The sequence below is a fragment of the Eleginops maclovinus genome, chromosome 20 (genome assembly GCF_036324505.1).
Source record: "Eleginops maclovinus isolate JMC-PN-2008 ecotype Puerto Natales chromosome 20, JC_Emac_rtc_rv5, whole genome shotgun sequence".
In the NCBI taxonomy this organism is placed as follows: Eukaryota; Metazoa; Chordata; class Actinopteri; order Perciformes; family Eleginopidae; genus Eleginops; species Eleginops maclovinus.
The window spans coordinates 12,511,350-12,528,583 of record NC_086368.1 but is presented as its reverse complement, the minus strand read 5'-3'; the positions used below and the strand labels follow the sequence as shown (position 1 = coordinate 12,528,583).

The 17,234-nt window shown below is 38.6% G+C and overlaps 1 protein-coding gene across 5 annotated transcripts in view; it reads left to right on the top strand.

The window, feature by feature from the left end:
- LOC134883195 (neurexophilin-4) overlaps window positions 1–17,234 on the top strand; it is a 103,515-nt gene that overhangs the window by 66,552 nt on the left and 19,729 nt on the right. The gene's annotated exons all lie outside the window — the stretch shown is intronic.

The window sequence follows — 17,234 nt, the reverse complement described above, 5'->3', positions numbered from 1 at the left end:
TTGGCTGTTTGCGTATTATATTAGAGTGTTTTCCCGATAGCTATACATATATATCTGAAAATCCCCCATTACACAATATGATACAACAGAATACAATAGAATACTGTCCCAGTAGATCCATGTCTTTTGACTCGGCAAGCAATGAAAGAGAATAAAAACATGACCTTTCACCATGATCGTCTTCCTCACCTTTGACTCCTTGATTTTCTTCCTCCTCCGTTTGTTTTTTCTCCTCTCTCTTCTTCCTTTATGCATCATCTCCCCTGAATGATTTTCATTTAAAAGACACTTGTGTATCTTCAAAGTTGTACAAATATTGTAATGTATCTTTCTACACTTTCAAACGTTTTATTTATGTTTTTTACTTACAAGGCCTAAACTGCAGCTCTGAAAGGATAAAACAAGTTATTAGCAGAGGAACATCTCTGAGGTGGCGGTGGATTGTGAACATTCACTGCTAACAGATTTGCTTAGTGCACGGCCCATGGTTGCCAGCATTCTATCCAAACACAGGTTTTAAAAAACTGCTAGCAGATTGGGGCTTGTTGTATTGTGACAGGTAATGACACCTACGCTTCTTTTGAAGATTGAATGCAAATTATTCCTGCTACAAAGGGGAACGGCTGTGCCTCTTACGCATGGGAGTGCAACACTGGTTCAAAGATTAGCATCGACTTGGTATTAGATTATATCAGCCATATTTTTCAGTAATGTGCCATTTGAAATCAAATTGGATAGTTTTTTCTTTCTTTTTTTTTTGAAAAGTGGGGTGGGGGGTAAGAGTTCTGTTTGTTTTGTATGAGGTGTAGATGGCACCGTGATATGGCTGACATAACATGACAAGTGACAACCTTGGGAGTGCTATTAGCTTGAGGGACTAATAAGACAAGAGGTAAAGGAGGCAGTGAAGGAAGATGAAACATTTTGTTAACAGAGAGGAGGAAATAGAGGAATTAGAAAAACAGGAACCAGCAGAGGAGAAGGAAGAAAAGGTAACACTAACCATCCTCCTAACTTCATTTAATGGTCTATTTGAACAAAACCCACCCTCAATGGCAATTTACAGTAACTTAGAGGTCTGTTTAAGTGCATGTGTGAGTGCACAAGTGAGCATATGAAAGTGAAGAGGATATTGCAGGGAGGCAAAGAGATAAAGGCGGAATCCCTTCATGAAACCTTCAAACTCAATCATTTATATTTTCATTAACAATGCTGCATTAAAATAAAAAAATGTCAAACATTTTTTTTTATTATTTTGAAAAGTATGCCTGGAAAAAAGAATTTGTTCCACCATACAGGATAGGATTGGGTTTTTACAATGCATTTTAAAAAACTACCAAAAACACTGCCTGTGATGTCCAATGCTGCAATATTCAATTTTTTTCCACCTCGTGCTTTGAAGCGATATCTACAATAACAGCACTACAAAAGAAGAAAAGATGTGTGAAAAGCTTCTTTGCTGTTTTATGCTCCCAGTAGAAACAATAGCATTAGCCGGCATCTCAACCTGACAAAATCCTCTTATCTCCCCCCCCATAAAACAACTAGCTATATACCCCAGGGATATTACAGCAACTGAGTCACTTTAATTTCATTATACTGTATATCCTACTTCCTTTGCAATCGGTTTCATATTTTCTGCATACCTTTGCATTTCAGTCCCTGCACCATTGAAATGTGTATGACAAATACAACCGAGTGTTTTGCCATGCCTCATGTTTGTGCCTACATGTTATGCACTTACATTCAGCGCCATTGTGGAAGGGGAACAAATTTGAGCCATCAGAAGAGAAGAATCAGATGTTCTTCCACCATGAATTAAACCAGGTGGATGTTAGTTTAACTCCCACTCGCTGATGTCCTGTCCATCTGTCCGTCTGTGGATCATCTAAACTGTCAACCCCTGGCTTGTAATCTGTGTAAATTATATTCTCTATTCACGAACCGATTAGATATGTAATCTGTTAAAAACATGATGACAAAAGCAATCACATTACTGCTATTGCCTATGAAATTGTTCCCTGAGATCAAAGCATCCTTTAACCTAAAAAAAATGGCACAGATTCATCCAGTGCTTTAATGGATTCTAACATGGTTTGCTTAAGGTTAAGCAACGATCCATTTTTATTTAATTTGTTTTCTCCCCTTTCAACAGCCCTGTGCCCCATTTTTGACAACCCATTACTTTAAAAAATGAGTTATCACTGGCTTGGTGCAGTGAACAGTTCCACCTCAGGCTTTGTATTAGCCTTAAGGAGAGGGGAATTTAATTTAAATGTGCGAACATGTCATATGTTTTTGACTAATGTGAAATAAAACATTGTCACGGACATGGAGATTCTGCTTTGTCCCAGCATCTGTTATCAATTTTCAGTTTGTGAAGCTTATGTAGGACTGTCAAACTAAACATAATTGCACTTCTGCTGATTTAATTAGAATGTTCTTATATCGTTTTAAGACAAAGTGTGGCATGTATTATAACTCCATCATAAATATCATTACTATTTTGCCATTTTTTCATGATCCTCTCTTAATAATGGAGGCAAACATCTTGCACAGGAATAAAGTACATGTTGCCAAAATTCAATTACAAACATGTGCTCCCTCTGTTTGACTGACAGCTCCACTAGACCTGAGGTTCTAAAAAAGGAAGCATTATTTTTAAAATGATTGATAAGGAGATGGTATTATTTTTAATGCAAAAAGGAAGAGAAATCCAAAAACATTTTCTGGAGCATTACCAGCAGCTGCTGCAGCTGAACAGGACTGTTGTCTGCGTTTGGTTCTCTTCCTATTGGAACTACCTGTTCCTGTTTGATATGCAATGTTAAAGGTGTTGCTGGGTCCGAGGATCAGCTGCTTATCATGCATAGTAAACGCCTTTCATCACTATTTTTTAATTAATCTCGGAGGTGATTTCAGACAGGTGAATGTATTTAGATTACTTATTAAACAACATTGTATATAGAGCCTCACACAAAGGATTCCTCTCAATCATCTCTTATGACCCACTAGAAGTGTGTGGCGGTGTGTTTGCAGAGGCCCTATCCTATGCCTGTCTTTTCTCTCTCTTTTCCTTTTGCTGTTCGGATGTTCCTGGGTGTCTTTGAAAACAGAGCATCTAGGTGCCAGATTGTAAGCATGCATCCAAGAAGAAACTCAAAACATGTTGGACACCACATAGGGAAAAAAAACAAAACCAACTAATGCAAAAAAAGATCTTTAAAAAACAAGATTGAATCTTGAGTTGGCTTTTACCAGTTGGCAAGCACAGTCACCTTTGCTTAGGTAGAGAGAAGGGCCCACCTCTGAATGTTGCGTTTACAAACCTCAAGCAATGGATCCCACACATTTCAACTTTTACTTGAATAAATACAGTAATGCCACACTGTAAGAGCACTCATTAAAAGATCAACTACTGCAGTTACTCCTCAATGCTTCATTTAAAATCCTCAGAGGGTAAACTGGACCTGTTTTTTTTAAAGAAATGAAGATAATCGCGTCCCACAATTCCATGCAGCAGCAACATTTAAAGCAACCCATTTGTTTTCCTATAAAGTCTGCTGTTGTTATTTAATTGTATCTTGTATATGGATAAATCATGGATAAATTGAAAACATGCTTTTTTTAAAGTTTGGGATTATGTTTTGTACAGCATTGAGTTGGTTGCAGTATCCTACTCATGGTATATGTATTATAAATAAAGTAGGCCAAAAAACAAATTAAAAAAGTAAATGCAGTCCAATTCTCTTAGCATCATGAAAGTCCTGATCTCCTTCACAACTGTCCTTGACATTTTTCCATTGAAGTCAAGTAAAAGTGGCTATGAAAAGACATTGGACATCATTTATTTCCACTGCTTTACATGATTTCCATATTCATAATGGTTTACCCACCGGGCAATATGACTGTTTAAAAATGTCCTAGCACTGGCAAAGCCATCTTTAGACGAAAGCTCCTGACCATACAGCCCCACTCACCCATCTTTTTTTAAAAGCAATACATTTTGATGTGACATGTTAGTTAGTGAGTAATATTAGTAGCGATGTTCACAATGAATCTGCAGATCATTGAGAAGAAGGTACAAGTCTATAATCAAGGCCCTGTGTGCAAACACAGTTAAACTCACCACAGTTAAATGATCTATCGGCTCCCTACATTCACCCTGCTAGTACCATCTCCTGCTATGCACAGTTGCACCCTGGAATGATTGATGTGACTGCTAATTTCCAGCAGTCTGCTACTTTGTTTTAACATTTGCGGACATTTTTAGAGTGCTTTTCTAACCTTGTGACGTATTTGCTTTCCTTTTGTCCCAGGTCTGAGCTGTTGTTCATAGTTATTTCTAAATGAATCCTTAAATAGGACAAGGTACTCACAGTGAGAAAGGACAGGATTCTGTGAATAATCAAGTACATTTTCTGTTTAATTTTACAAAGTAGCCTCCAGCTGTCATAAGAGTCTTGCTTTGGTTTGGATTGACTTGTTGTGAATGCCAGATGGTGGGCTTTCACATAACTGCAAATAACATTGGCAATTGGTTGAAGCTTTTATGTTGGAAAGAAAAACATGGGAATCATAGAAGCAGAAGCAGACAACTTAAATAAAACGGATCCTCCTGTCCCGTCTGGGCTCTCTCTGGTGTTCCAAAAGCTCAAGTTAAAATAAAATGTTAAACATAATGACTTTTTCATAATACCAGTTTATGGCATCATGGCAGTGATCACAAACACCAAATGTGTTTCCATTTGTTTCTTGTTGAGTGATTCACTAACGAACTGGCTGAATTCAGCGTGTATATGTTTTGTGTCAGTTTGAAATCAGTGGTTTTTTGAACAAACAAAAAAACAAACAATTATTATAATGTTTGCATATAAAACATGTCACAATTAACTCTGATGTAATAAAGTCCTGCTGAAAAAGGAACATTTTAATAGCTGCACAGATTGTGTTTGCATAGTTGAGAGTCTACAAACAAGGTATACAGAACCTAATCAGAATATCATAATGTTAATGTTTGAACATCCTTTTGGACAACGAATGGGAATTTAAGTCTTTTGCAGAGCTTGGTTTCCTAGCAAAGCTAGCATCCAAATAAACTTGCATTAAAGCGCAAAACAGGGAATACATTTGCATAATGTCATGGCTGTCATTGTAATGTGGTGTTTCTTTCAGGAGAGCACATCGTTATATTTCTTGCTGATGAATTTAAAGCATGTGAATCACTGTTTGTTTCAAGTAAGAAGGGAGAGTGAAACTTTAGTTTTACTTATGGAAGGTTGTTAAATATTTTTCTTTAAACCCTATCATTGACATAAAAATGATGTCCAAATGTGTTTGATACAACCAATAAATACTAAAAGAACAGTGATGGCAGAAATATTTAGACTTTCTAAAAATTCAGAAAAAGACTTTGACTGTTAGATGTTAAATAGATATATATATTGCTGGATTATTGTGGCAGTTGCTCTACCATGTATGCTGTATGTATACTATTTGTAAACTTCTTATTTCATAACTTCATCAGATGTTTTGGTCTTTGTGTAATATCTTTATCTTATATAAAACATACTGCAGTAGTCAATACAATTCTTTCCCATAAATGGTGGGATTACAGAGTATCATATACAGTAGTACTGTATATCAAACACTAATTTGAAGTGCAAGCATACAGTACATCAAAATTGTACTTGCATTTGAATGTACATAGTTTCCTGCGAGGAGAGACTATCAATGTAGAGTTTCAGAGGGTGTAACCAACTTCAAATTTTAGCTTCATAATTAAATTATATGAAACGCTCTTTAGAGGTGAATTTGATCACTGCCAAACATTTCGCAAATAATAATATTCCTATTACTGTATATCTTTGAATAAAGAGCTACACATGTAAAGCAGTCATTGCTGCCACTGATTGTAGGCACACAAACAGCAGTATAAATCCGAGGTGTGTCCGTCAGAATGACACCAGAAAGACTCTGAGTCACATAATCACTCTGTGTTCTGCATCATGGCAGCAGGCTAAAGAAAATATGAATTCTAGGTGAGAAAAAAAAATAGTTACCTTCCTACATTTATTCAAGCCCAAACAAAGTAATACAAGTAGTGGTTAAACAGTCACTGACAGCACAAGCATACAATAATAATATAAAACATTTCCTGTTGTTGGAAATATTAGCTCCTCTGCTTCAATCAAAACACGGCCAGAGAGAGTCAGAACTCCGGGCTCCACATCAGACCATACCAGGCTCTCTCACTGCCAGGACAATCTGGGGAAAGAGGCCTGTAGACAGCTGCTGCCTCAACCCCAAGAGGGTCTCACATCTCGTGGCCTGACCCCCAACCAGGCCCTACCCAGCCTCCAACACACTCTTTTTGTATCTGCCAGCTTGGGTGGTGCAGGAGGACATGTTGATGATTGAGATTATTGGAGACTTTTAATGATCTTTGTTAATAAATTGCAAAAAGGAAGTCTTTGACCCAAATGTTTTCCCTATTGTTCTAGTTTGTGTATCATTATGCTTGTTCTATAGTTTATCCTTCATACTTTCTCAACTTCTGAGTTTCCTCGGTATCATCTGTTTGCTCTCTTCGTCTTTCGGTCTTTTCTTCCCGAGTGAAGGAAAGGAGGACGAGGGCAGGGCAGTCAAAGCACACATGGAGGTCCAGGTCAAGATAACCGCATCTGAGCTGTCTTGTACTGAGCTCTACCCAAACCGCAGAACATACACTCACATAGCATTTTAATGCATCCTCGCCTGCCTCAATGGATGGGCTACCATTATTACAATAGTGCTGTGTGTGACTCACCAAGCCTTACAGAACGACTGGGGAAAATTGCTCCCCGAGAAGAGTTGCGGAGGGCAAAAAAAGGGAATGCATGAGAAGACGATAACGCCTGAAAAGGAATCAATTTGAAAATATTACTCGTAATCTGTTCACCGAAAGATATATGAGGCCCAGGCGTGCATATATAGAATGGAGCTGTGATAAAATAAATTATGCCCAAGCACAGTCATAAACACACGTATACAACAGAGATTTTAAATTCACGAATCCTACCTACACGAGTGCCCGATTGTTCATGTTGTCATGACTGAGGTGGGATAGACGAAGAGCTTATCTATTACGCGACAATTACCATTAAGGTACTATGGCCATGATGGCAGAGGAGAGAAAATGAACACTTAGCTACAGCCGATAAAGGGACATTACGACTGGATGTGCCATGGCCCTGTAACGTTGTCTGCTGAGAGGGCACACATCCATCACTGCACAGTGTCCTCCTGAGCAGAGAAGGGCAGGGTGAGCTCCATGCTTCATCCATCATTTCACTTTTAAATGTTTGCTTTACCTTTGAGTGCGGCAAAGAAATGTTTGCTTACACTGTTTAATATATTCATGCTCCTTAATGTTAGATCAATCCAACCATCTGACATGGTTCAAACTCATGTATTTAAAAGATCATTGAATGACTGTTAATTCATAATCTTGTTTACTGATTGTTTGAACAGATGGTTACTGATTTAGATCTTCTTTTCAATTCCCAACTTTTTTTTGCTAAGCTCCTCTTAAAATATGTGTTGTTACTAATGGCAGCAACCTGGACCAAATTGGCCAGTCCAGTCCAAAATATCTTAACAACTAGAGAAAAGATTATCCTGACATTTTGAAAAACGGGGATGTTTCCAGGAGGATCACCTAATGACTATGGTGATCCCTTAAATTCATATACGGGCAAATATCTGCAAAACTTGAGACACCGACTGTAGTTTGTTACGTGCTAGTTAGCAAATCAGCCTACTATAATGCTGAACTAAGATGGTACATTTAGTAAACATTATATCTGCATTACATCATGTTAGCATTGTCATGAGGAGCATATTAGCTTAATAATGTTATGCTCAAAGCAGCCGAAGAACATCCTCACATCCCCTCTATCATGCCTGGCGACTCATGACACTTTTCATATTTCAAAACTTAAGTGAACTTTTAAGAACAACATATTGATATTTATAAGAGACAGTGAAAAGAGATTTTGTTTTAGTGTTGTACTGAAGCTCAGTTTCCATATTGACACTAGTATTGAAAAGCTGTAAGTTTGTGTAAATAGAAATACTTCAGCTTTTTTCGAGGTGGCTGGTTTTAGTTTGTTTTCTTTAGAAATTTAGCCTGTTCAAATATTAGTTTGCATGGATCTCCATTGGGTTTTGTTGTTGTCGTCCTCTTTTGCATGACTTAATAAATAAAGCCGCAGGGGGAGATTCTGGGTGTAAAGCGGTCAGCCCTACTTTGGATTGCTCTACTGGTGTTGCTCCACTTTGAGAGGTCCCCAGTCCTCTTGGTGATGTGAGCAGTGTGTTAATCTCTCTCTCTCTCTCTCTCTCTCTCTCTCTCTCTCTCTCTCTCTCTCTCTCTCTCTCTCTCTCTCTTTCCTGGCTGCGAGGAGCAGAGTTGAGCTTGGAAATAAATCACATCAGAATGGACGCTTGGCTCCTGATGATATGCACTGTGTTTGTTTCATACATGCATGATGAGTAGCTCAGCTCTCGGTGGGGGCCACCAGTTATAGCATCACAGCGCACGGGCATTGCCTAGTCTCGGCTCCCGCTGGGTGAAAACACACGCTGATTTTCATACTTTTGCTATTTGATATAGCAGTGTGTATTCTGATGCGGTCACGTTTGTTTATTGGTGCGGGAGACAAGCATGAGAACTGAACATGGCTCACGCTGAGTGCTGAATTGTTGCATAAAAAAAGAAAACAACAGGTCATGCGTGTGTGTTGGGTTGTGGGTGTTGAGGGGCAAAATGTTTAATTATCTCTATATATACAGTCGATTCACGTGTCTGTTTTTTTTTTCCTACACATGAGCACAATGTTTGTGCACGAGTCTGAAGGTATTAGACAGCCTTGGGTTTTCACGTCCTATGATTAATAGTGACACACCTGGGGGAGATATATAGAATAGCATTTTGTGCCTTTAATGAAATATTAAAGTGTTATCCGAGTGACACCAAATATCATAACTCATGGTGCAGGCGGCAGAAAACGCTCAGGGTCAGTATGGTGTGAAGACCCTGCCACAAATGGGGCTTTGGAGGAGGGATTAGTTTTTATCATTTTTAATATCTTCTGCATGTCATGCTATACATTAATTCAGACATGCATTTGGATTTATTGGAGAACTGAGGCAGTATGAGAGTTTAAAAGAGCTAAGATATACGTTACCCAGCTACACTGGTGACCCATCTAGTAAGCCTGGATATACACTGGCAGCATCTTAATAAATAACAATCCTGCAGAAATCTAGTGGACATACCAGAATATGAGGGATTCAAATCCCTGAGATATTGTCCATGCATGTAATAATGGAGTCTTTTTTGCATTCTTCCTCATCCTTTCAGGATTTCAGAGGCTACATGGGATGCATTATTAAGATGAAAGCCCCACAATATGCTACAAGCTGTGATTTCTTTTGGAGGGATTTGTTCTCCTAGACTGTGTTCTCATGTCAAAACTTCCTATATTTATTGTTTACTGGACTCCAGCTTAATGGACAGTGGTCAGGAGATTTCAGGGGAGAAGTGAGCACTCCGCAGAACCATTTGGTCACACATGCCTTGCACCTCTCAGTCTATTTCTCTGTCTTTCTCCCTCACTGTCTTTCATCTTACACCTTTCTCACCTGCCACCTGCCTGTCAAAACCTTCACAATCGAGCTTCTATCTAGCGCTCTGCATCCCCATTTCTCCTCTTGCATGCACTTCGCACTTCCTCCTCTCTCCTGCTCCCTCCGCCTTGATACCGGTCATGCCCGGACTGCATCTACTTTTGTGTCTGATTAAAATGTAGGCCTGGAAGAAATAAAATATGTGAGTAGAATTTCATAGTTTCAGCTTGGAGCTCCTTGCGCTCTGATAGCTTGTACTTTTCTTTTCTGGCTGTAGTTACCATGTTTCTCTCTGGGTGTTTCTGGATCAAGACATGGCAGTTCTCGCTGCTGAATTATATAAAATCTCTTGGTTGGTTTTTAGTTAATTAGCTCTAGCAACGAAGAAGCAGGGGGGATGGGGAGATTGATGGCAAGAGGGAATGGAGTGGTGTGTGCGGATGCGGCAAGGGTAGACTTTCCCTCCTTTAACTTGGTCCAACTTGGCCCAAAAGAGGTTGCTGGGCAGGGAGTCTAGGTCAGGGCTAGGAGAGAGAGAAGTGCAGAGCAAACTCAACTTGAGGCTGTGTGGGCAAAAAGGGGAACATCAGGACATCACCTCACATTTTAACTGCCCTCACATTGGTAACTTCACTTCATTAGTCCCCACGCAGAGCTTAACTGTCAGCGTATGCTAGAGGACCTTGACATGTTGTTGATGTTACCACAGATGCTGAACAAGGAATTTTTATATTAACAGGCTGTTCATTTTTAGAGACTGTCTCTGCAGAAATGACATTTGTTTTACTCGCTGCAGTCTGACAAGCTAACTATGTTTGTTTCTGTAAGAGACATCGGCTGGTGTAGACAAAATACCTTCCCTAGATACTGTTTAATCAACGGCCTGATCATTTACTATCTGAAATAGAGCGGCAGTGATCAGTTGACTTGTCTTTTAGGCGATCAACAGAAAACTATATTGATATTTTATTTATTGTTACTCTTGAAGTGATTTTTTCTACAAAAATAGCAGAAAATGCCATTTTTTTTGCAGCCTCCCAGTTATGGAGATTTCCTGTTTTTATATCATATTCATCTGAATATCTTTATCTTTTGGAATAAACAAGACATTTTAAAACATTTGACTTGAGAAAATGGACATTTTAAAACCTTCCTGTACCACAAAAACTAGCTAGTTTTAGTGAAATTCAAATGTGTTTCTCTGCATGTCCTGGTTAGAAAAACGCAGATGGAACCAGTTTTCTGAAGCCCGGTTCACTTTGCTCACCAGATGTCACCCTCCCCTCAACAGACACTTGGACCAGACCCCAACCTGCATGTAGCGACATGACCAGTCATTGACAGTGACATAATGTGGCACCTCGAGAAACAGACAGACAGAGAATGAGGGCTGGGAAGTGACAGACAGAAGGAGAATCACATATGCTGCAGCAGCAAGAGGTTGGACGTCTCTCTGCAGACGACTGTGCTTCTGTGTGTTCAGCTGAGGAGAGTGTGAACAGTCTAATGCAACATAAACAATGGAGGGCATCACTGGAATGAGTGTAAGCCTCCTAAAAACCAACTGGTGATCAAACTCTTCCTCCTCTCTGTATGACTTCAGGCAGTGAAGTTGGCAACAGTGTGAGCCTATACTCAGTGCATGTCTGCTGTAGTGATAAATGTTGCATGAGTGACTGCGTGAAGTTCAACTAACTACAGTTTAGGGATGACAGACAGTGATCGCTTGAGTGAATTAAGTTAATTTGCAAGTTCTGTGATGCATTCAACTCATCCTGTACACACTGCTAGACGTTTGAAATCTTCATTTTATATCATTCTGTTTTTTTGTAAAAAAAGCTTTAGCTATAAACCAATGTCCTTTTTTCAGTCGTTACTGAATTTAGAGCCTGATGTTTTCCCCCCTGCTTCAGGAAACAAATATGCTCTATAAATGATCGACTATTTTAAGAAGAAATACCAAGAATGGAACAATTTATATTTCATATTTTTAGTTTCATGACCATGTTCCCAGTGTTCTCAGACTGTTGCTACTTTGTCTACATAGACAGACATAATTTGTATTTGTTTTGTTTGTTTACATTGACTACCCATTTCCCTGCTGGCTCGGCTGTCAATCAAACACTGGCCCACCCACTTAATGGAGGAGCATTTCTGATGATCTCTATCTCCTCTGATGATCTATAAAGACCTATTTGTATTTATTTTGTATTCCTATTGCTAAGCTTTATATTTTTCTTCCCTGTAACTAACTACAACTAAAACATTGGTAAGGTATGGTTTCTGAATTTGATAATGTTAATATGGCTCTAGAGACTATGGAGACCCAAATCCATAGTCAGTTAAGTATGTAATGTATGGGCTTGTGTATATACTAGTCAGCTTCTAAAAAGTATTCCATATGATTTTTAATCCAAATTCGAAAAATGTCCAAATTGGATTATATATGTTTATGCAATATTCAATTGAAATCCAGACTTCCCATCTGATACTCCGTTGAGTGTGCTCGAAATCTTTCTACAACTCGTAATTTATTGCAATTAAATTCAGTACAAATGCTCATGTTATCCCAACTTGTTATAATGTTTGTATTCTTGTCCTTTTTATCTACTCATCTAATTATATCACGCAACCAAACTAAAATAAGATGATGCTTTTTGGTGTTAGCATTTAGCTCATAGCTTTGCAGAAGTAAAGCCTCTTCTTCTACCACCTCCTCCTCTGCTCTTCAGTGTAACCCCTATTCCGATTGTTTTCCAGGTATTCATTTCCTTTACATTTTTTCTTTGTCACTCTTTATGTTTGGATGTTTTCACGTGGTTTAGATAACAAGGCTAGTCTTGCTAAATCAGACAGGAAGAGTATCGAGGGGCCAGCATCGTGTCCTGATCGCCTGCTGAGCCACATAAATCAAACACCCGCACACACAAGGACGGAAAGAAAGAGATTGAAAAGATATCTGTGAGAGATTGACTGCCCTGTTGCCTTGTAAAATAGATCTGCCAACAGATTATTATTTTTTTAAACATACTAGTGTAAGTACGTATGTGTGTAGTAGGCTGGTATCAAAGATCCTTGTGTGGACCTTGAAAGAGTAAACGCTCGCTGAGAGAGTGACACACACACCCACAATTTATGCCGTTATTTACTTTCTGAACATCATTCTTAAGATGGACTTGAGGACTTCACCTAAGAGTAACATCAAATATGATGCATCCACAAATTTTGCTTGGACATTATTGTGGGCCTCAAGGTTTATCACATCTTGCAAAATCTCATCAGGCAAAGCAATTTGTATTTAACTGGATTTGCATTATTTGAAGATTGCCACATCCACTAAATACAGATTCAAATGAGATTTACAAATGAATGTTGCCGATAAATGTTTTTTGTAATTTTCTCTGTTTAATCCACCAGGTCAGGTGCTTCCCACAAGCCTCCCTGTGTCACCCATATCAGTATTTAACACCCCCCCCCCTCCCCCCCCCCACACACACCATTTTCATGTTTATAACAGATACATGACCTGCTCCAGGTATTTCTTTTCACAGAACATAGATTACAAATTGATCTGACATTCAATGTGTGTTTCTGACCACTTTCTGTAACATCGGCAAAGCACCTTTGGAGTCTCTCTGCACGTTGCCTCTACATTGAAATGATTTCTATTTCGGCGCGAATTGATTTCCATCTGTGATAACAAATGTTCTTTGTCTTGTATCAACCCACCCTCACATTTTCATTTACCAAGTCTGATGTAGCAAAGATTACATTCTGTTGCCGAATGATTCAGTAAGTGATTTGATTCTTGTTGATCATTGAGTTATCAAACCACTGTGTCACATTTTCATTGTAAGAAAGGAGAGTACAATCTGTCGCTAAAGAATTTCGGACTTGTTATGTGGATTAGTCTGAATGCCATGTGAGATGAAGAGGTGTCAATCCTTTAAGTCCCAGAGGTTTTCCCACATATACATCCAGTAATTTACTTGTGAGACAATATTGCTTGCTTGATTCTCTTCCTTCTTTTTTTAAGCATCTGGAAAATCAAGAAAAATGGCAGGCAGATTATTGAATTACATATAAATGCAAAGCTGTATTCAAAAAAAGCGTTGTCAGTGTCAATATGTAGAACAATTAGCATCATAAAAAAGGTCTGGCATGACTGGCATGCACAGACATTGAATCAACTTGTAAATGAGAGATTTTAATAGTAAAACCTATTTTGTCGGATTATTTAAAACAATTGTAATGATTAAGTATTGATTTATATGTTTTTTGGCAGTCACCCATTATGTTTACGTGTTAAAAATGTTCAATATTTACTTTTAAAAATACTTTCTGTAATCAATTCTTATAAAAACAAGCTAACCATGCTGTTTAATGAAACGAGATGCGAGGGAAAATTCTGTGAGATGGTGTTGAAATAGCTTGACGTTTGTGTTCCATTCATTTAAATTCAGTCATCTGCATTAATTCTTCTCATATTTGAAGGTGTATCTTTTTATACATTGTGTCTCTAAAACAACTCTAAAACACATTAAATAAAAGGGAAATCCTCTATTGGCAGAGGATCCCTTCTTGTCATTGTGTGTTCTTATGCTTAATAACTTAGAGCAGCACAAGATAGTTACCAATAAAGTTACGGTTTCCTCTGCCAAGCAAAACAGCTTGACTGGTACCTATTTAGGGTTAGGTGTTCACAATGCATCTACTGTATTTTATTTTTTAATAGCTTCGACAGATGTTTGCCCCATTACGACTTCTTTGTAAGACACTAACTGTGTAACATAAAAATGCAGTGTGATAACATTCAGTTGTATCGGGGGTTTTTTTTTGAGCGTCAGAGGAAAATGTGAAAATGGTGCAACAGCAGAAGAAAAAAAAAACATATCCACACAGCATTTCATTTTATAGTATTTTCCAAACCCTATTATAGGGTTGCAATGCTATACACTGTGGCATGAATTAACTTTTGCCTACTCTACTATAGTAAATTGACGTTGTGTGGTTTGTTTTAATTCTGACACAAGCAAAAAGGCTCAATTTCATTTTAGATTTCAATCACCAGCTAATTGGGGAAAGTCCAGAGGGCATGTGAACAGCTTTAGCAAGACTGAAAACAAATGTTTGAATGAAGAGTGGGCTGCTGGCTTTATTGAATTGAGAGTGTATTGGCAGAGCTACCACAGAGCTTAGGTTGTTCTGTTTGTGGCTTAATTTGGCCCTTGAGACCAAGCAAACTGTAATGAGACGATCTGAAAGGCCCCTCGTCGTTTTGGGAAAGGGCGATAGTTACAAAGTGTGAAAAGAAAGTACCTGTCGATACTTTGGATCGGTTGTGATGCGAATTTTAGATTCATATGTTAGGGGTTAAAGATTAGAGGGGAGGGAAGGTCATCACATTCTTTGCCCTAATCTGTGGTGTAAAGGTAACATCTACTCAAGTAGGGTTCAATTCTGAGGGACTTTTATTTTAAAGCTTCTGCATACTCTTACTCCACTAAATGTATCTGAAAGCTTACTCAGTAATACAAATGAATAATTTCCCAAACCTGCAATCAACGTAAAGACAATGATGTCATTGAGTTATTTCGTTGAACCAACAGTTCTGTAATAACTATAGTTGGCTTGACCTCAGCAAGCTACGACATTAAAGGTGTTACATGTCACTGCATAAAAAATAATATTAAGAGCTATTTGTTATTAGCGCTGGGATCAGACCTTGTGCCTGCATTTGGTACTTTATGCTGTCCATTTCTTCAGATAATATTGTTCTTTTAAACAGTTATTTCAGTTTCAGGAGTACAGCGTCGATGCTTTTACTAAAGTAAAGAATCTGAATATTTGTTCCCTCATTGGTCTTTTTAAACTTAATCTCACAGAAAATTGTTTCTGAAAAACACTTTAGCTTTATAAAATGAGTTAGGTAAGAAACATCTCAGCAGCAGAAATCCAATGACCTGGTCAAATTGAGCCAAAATATTTGCGTGGCTAAATGCCACCAAAAGTTTGATCAATTTTGTTGTTGTTTTTTTTGTGCATTGAGTGAACTGACTCTGAAATATCACATTGAAGAGTGTAATTACTTAACGGCATTTGGATTATCAATCGTGAACTGCTCGTTACATTTGTGTGAGAGTGAATATCTTTCTTTTGGTGCAGTGAAGGCAGAAATCAGAAGCTAGAAGTTAGTGTTTGCTTTGCTGAAAGCTTCAGAGTGCAAGATGCATAATGTCATTACGGATTCAGTCAGCAGAGGGGGTTGTCAGGAAGGATGGAGGGAGTGGAGGAGGAGGAGGAGGAGGAGGAGGAGGAGGGTGCAAAATCTCTGCCAAAATTAAAAAATGCTACAAAATGAAATAAAGATGAGTGCTCCACTGAGCCACCGACTGAATATAAAAGACAATGTTGTGAAATATACATGGCTGGCAGGAGAGTTGAGCAGAATGCTAAGCTCCAAACTCTACCTGGAACTCACAGCGCCGGCCCTGATCCTGAGCCCGCTGATCATCCCTGAACATTTAGGGATCAAGCCAACTGCTGCGATTTGTCCAATGGAGCAATTTCCTGCTCACCTAGGCAACAAGAGACAGGAAGACATTGAAGAGAAGAGACCATCACCCATATTTAATAAGATTTGGTGTTATTTTTCCCTGTCTGTAATGCCTTTATTATTGCAGATTAGCTTAGCGGTGAAAGGTATTGATTGTGAGCCAGAGCCCCAACTGGGAATGAAGAGGCGGAAACTGCAATGCAGGGTGTGGGCTGTTACCAGCAGGTGATATGTGTTTTTAAAAAAACATGTATTTTCCCCGTCCTGTAAGGTGTTTATTTCCAGAATATTTTACTCAAGCAAGCGGGGTGCATTTATTTATTTGAATAATTCAAAGCAGTTGTACTTCACTGCCTGACAACCTACTGTACCTCAGGGACATTTTTTCTAACACGATTTGGCATGTAGTGACAATCTAACAGTAACAATAGGTGTGTGGACAAGTTAATGCTCAACAATCTATCTGTACAAGTTGTCAGGGAGTCTGAGAGAGAAAGAAAATACAGGGAAAGTGATTTTTCGTATTAAAGAAAATAAAACACATTGACCTCATATTTATTAGTCTTTCCTGACCAAAAAAAAGGAATCGCAGAAAAAAGGAAAGATATACAGAGAAGATGAGTGAGTTATTGTGTTCCTGTTCCTATTCCTAGCCCTGTGGAGAGGGAGCAGGACTAATGATGCTTCCCGACCTTAATGCCTAGCTCACAAGGTCAGCCCTCCACTGATGCATTGTGGGCCAGGTGTCCTGGACCGCTGAGGAGCACTGCCAGATTGAGTTTGGTGGTGTTGTTGTTTTTTCCGTGACTTTGCCCCAGAATCTATCACTGTTGTTCCTTAAAGAATAACAGATACAATCGCAGAACAAGCTATTTATTCAGCAGTGCAGCTCTGAGGGGGAACTACCTGCAGTTACTCTGCCACTTACACACTACATTTATCACAGTTTCCTCATGTTATGCACTGATGATTTCAAGCTAATGAAAAAATAAGACAATAACTTTTC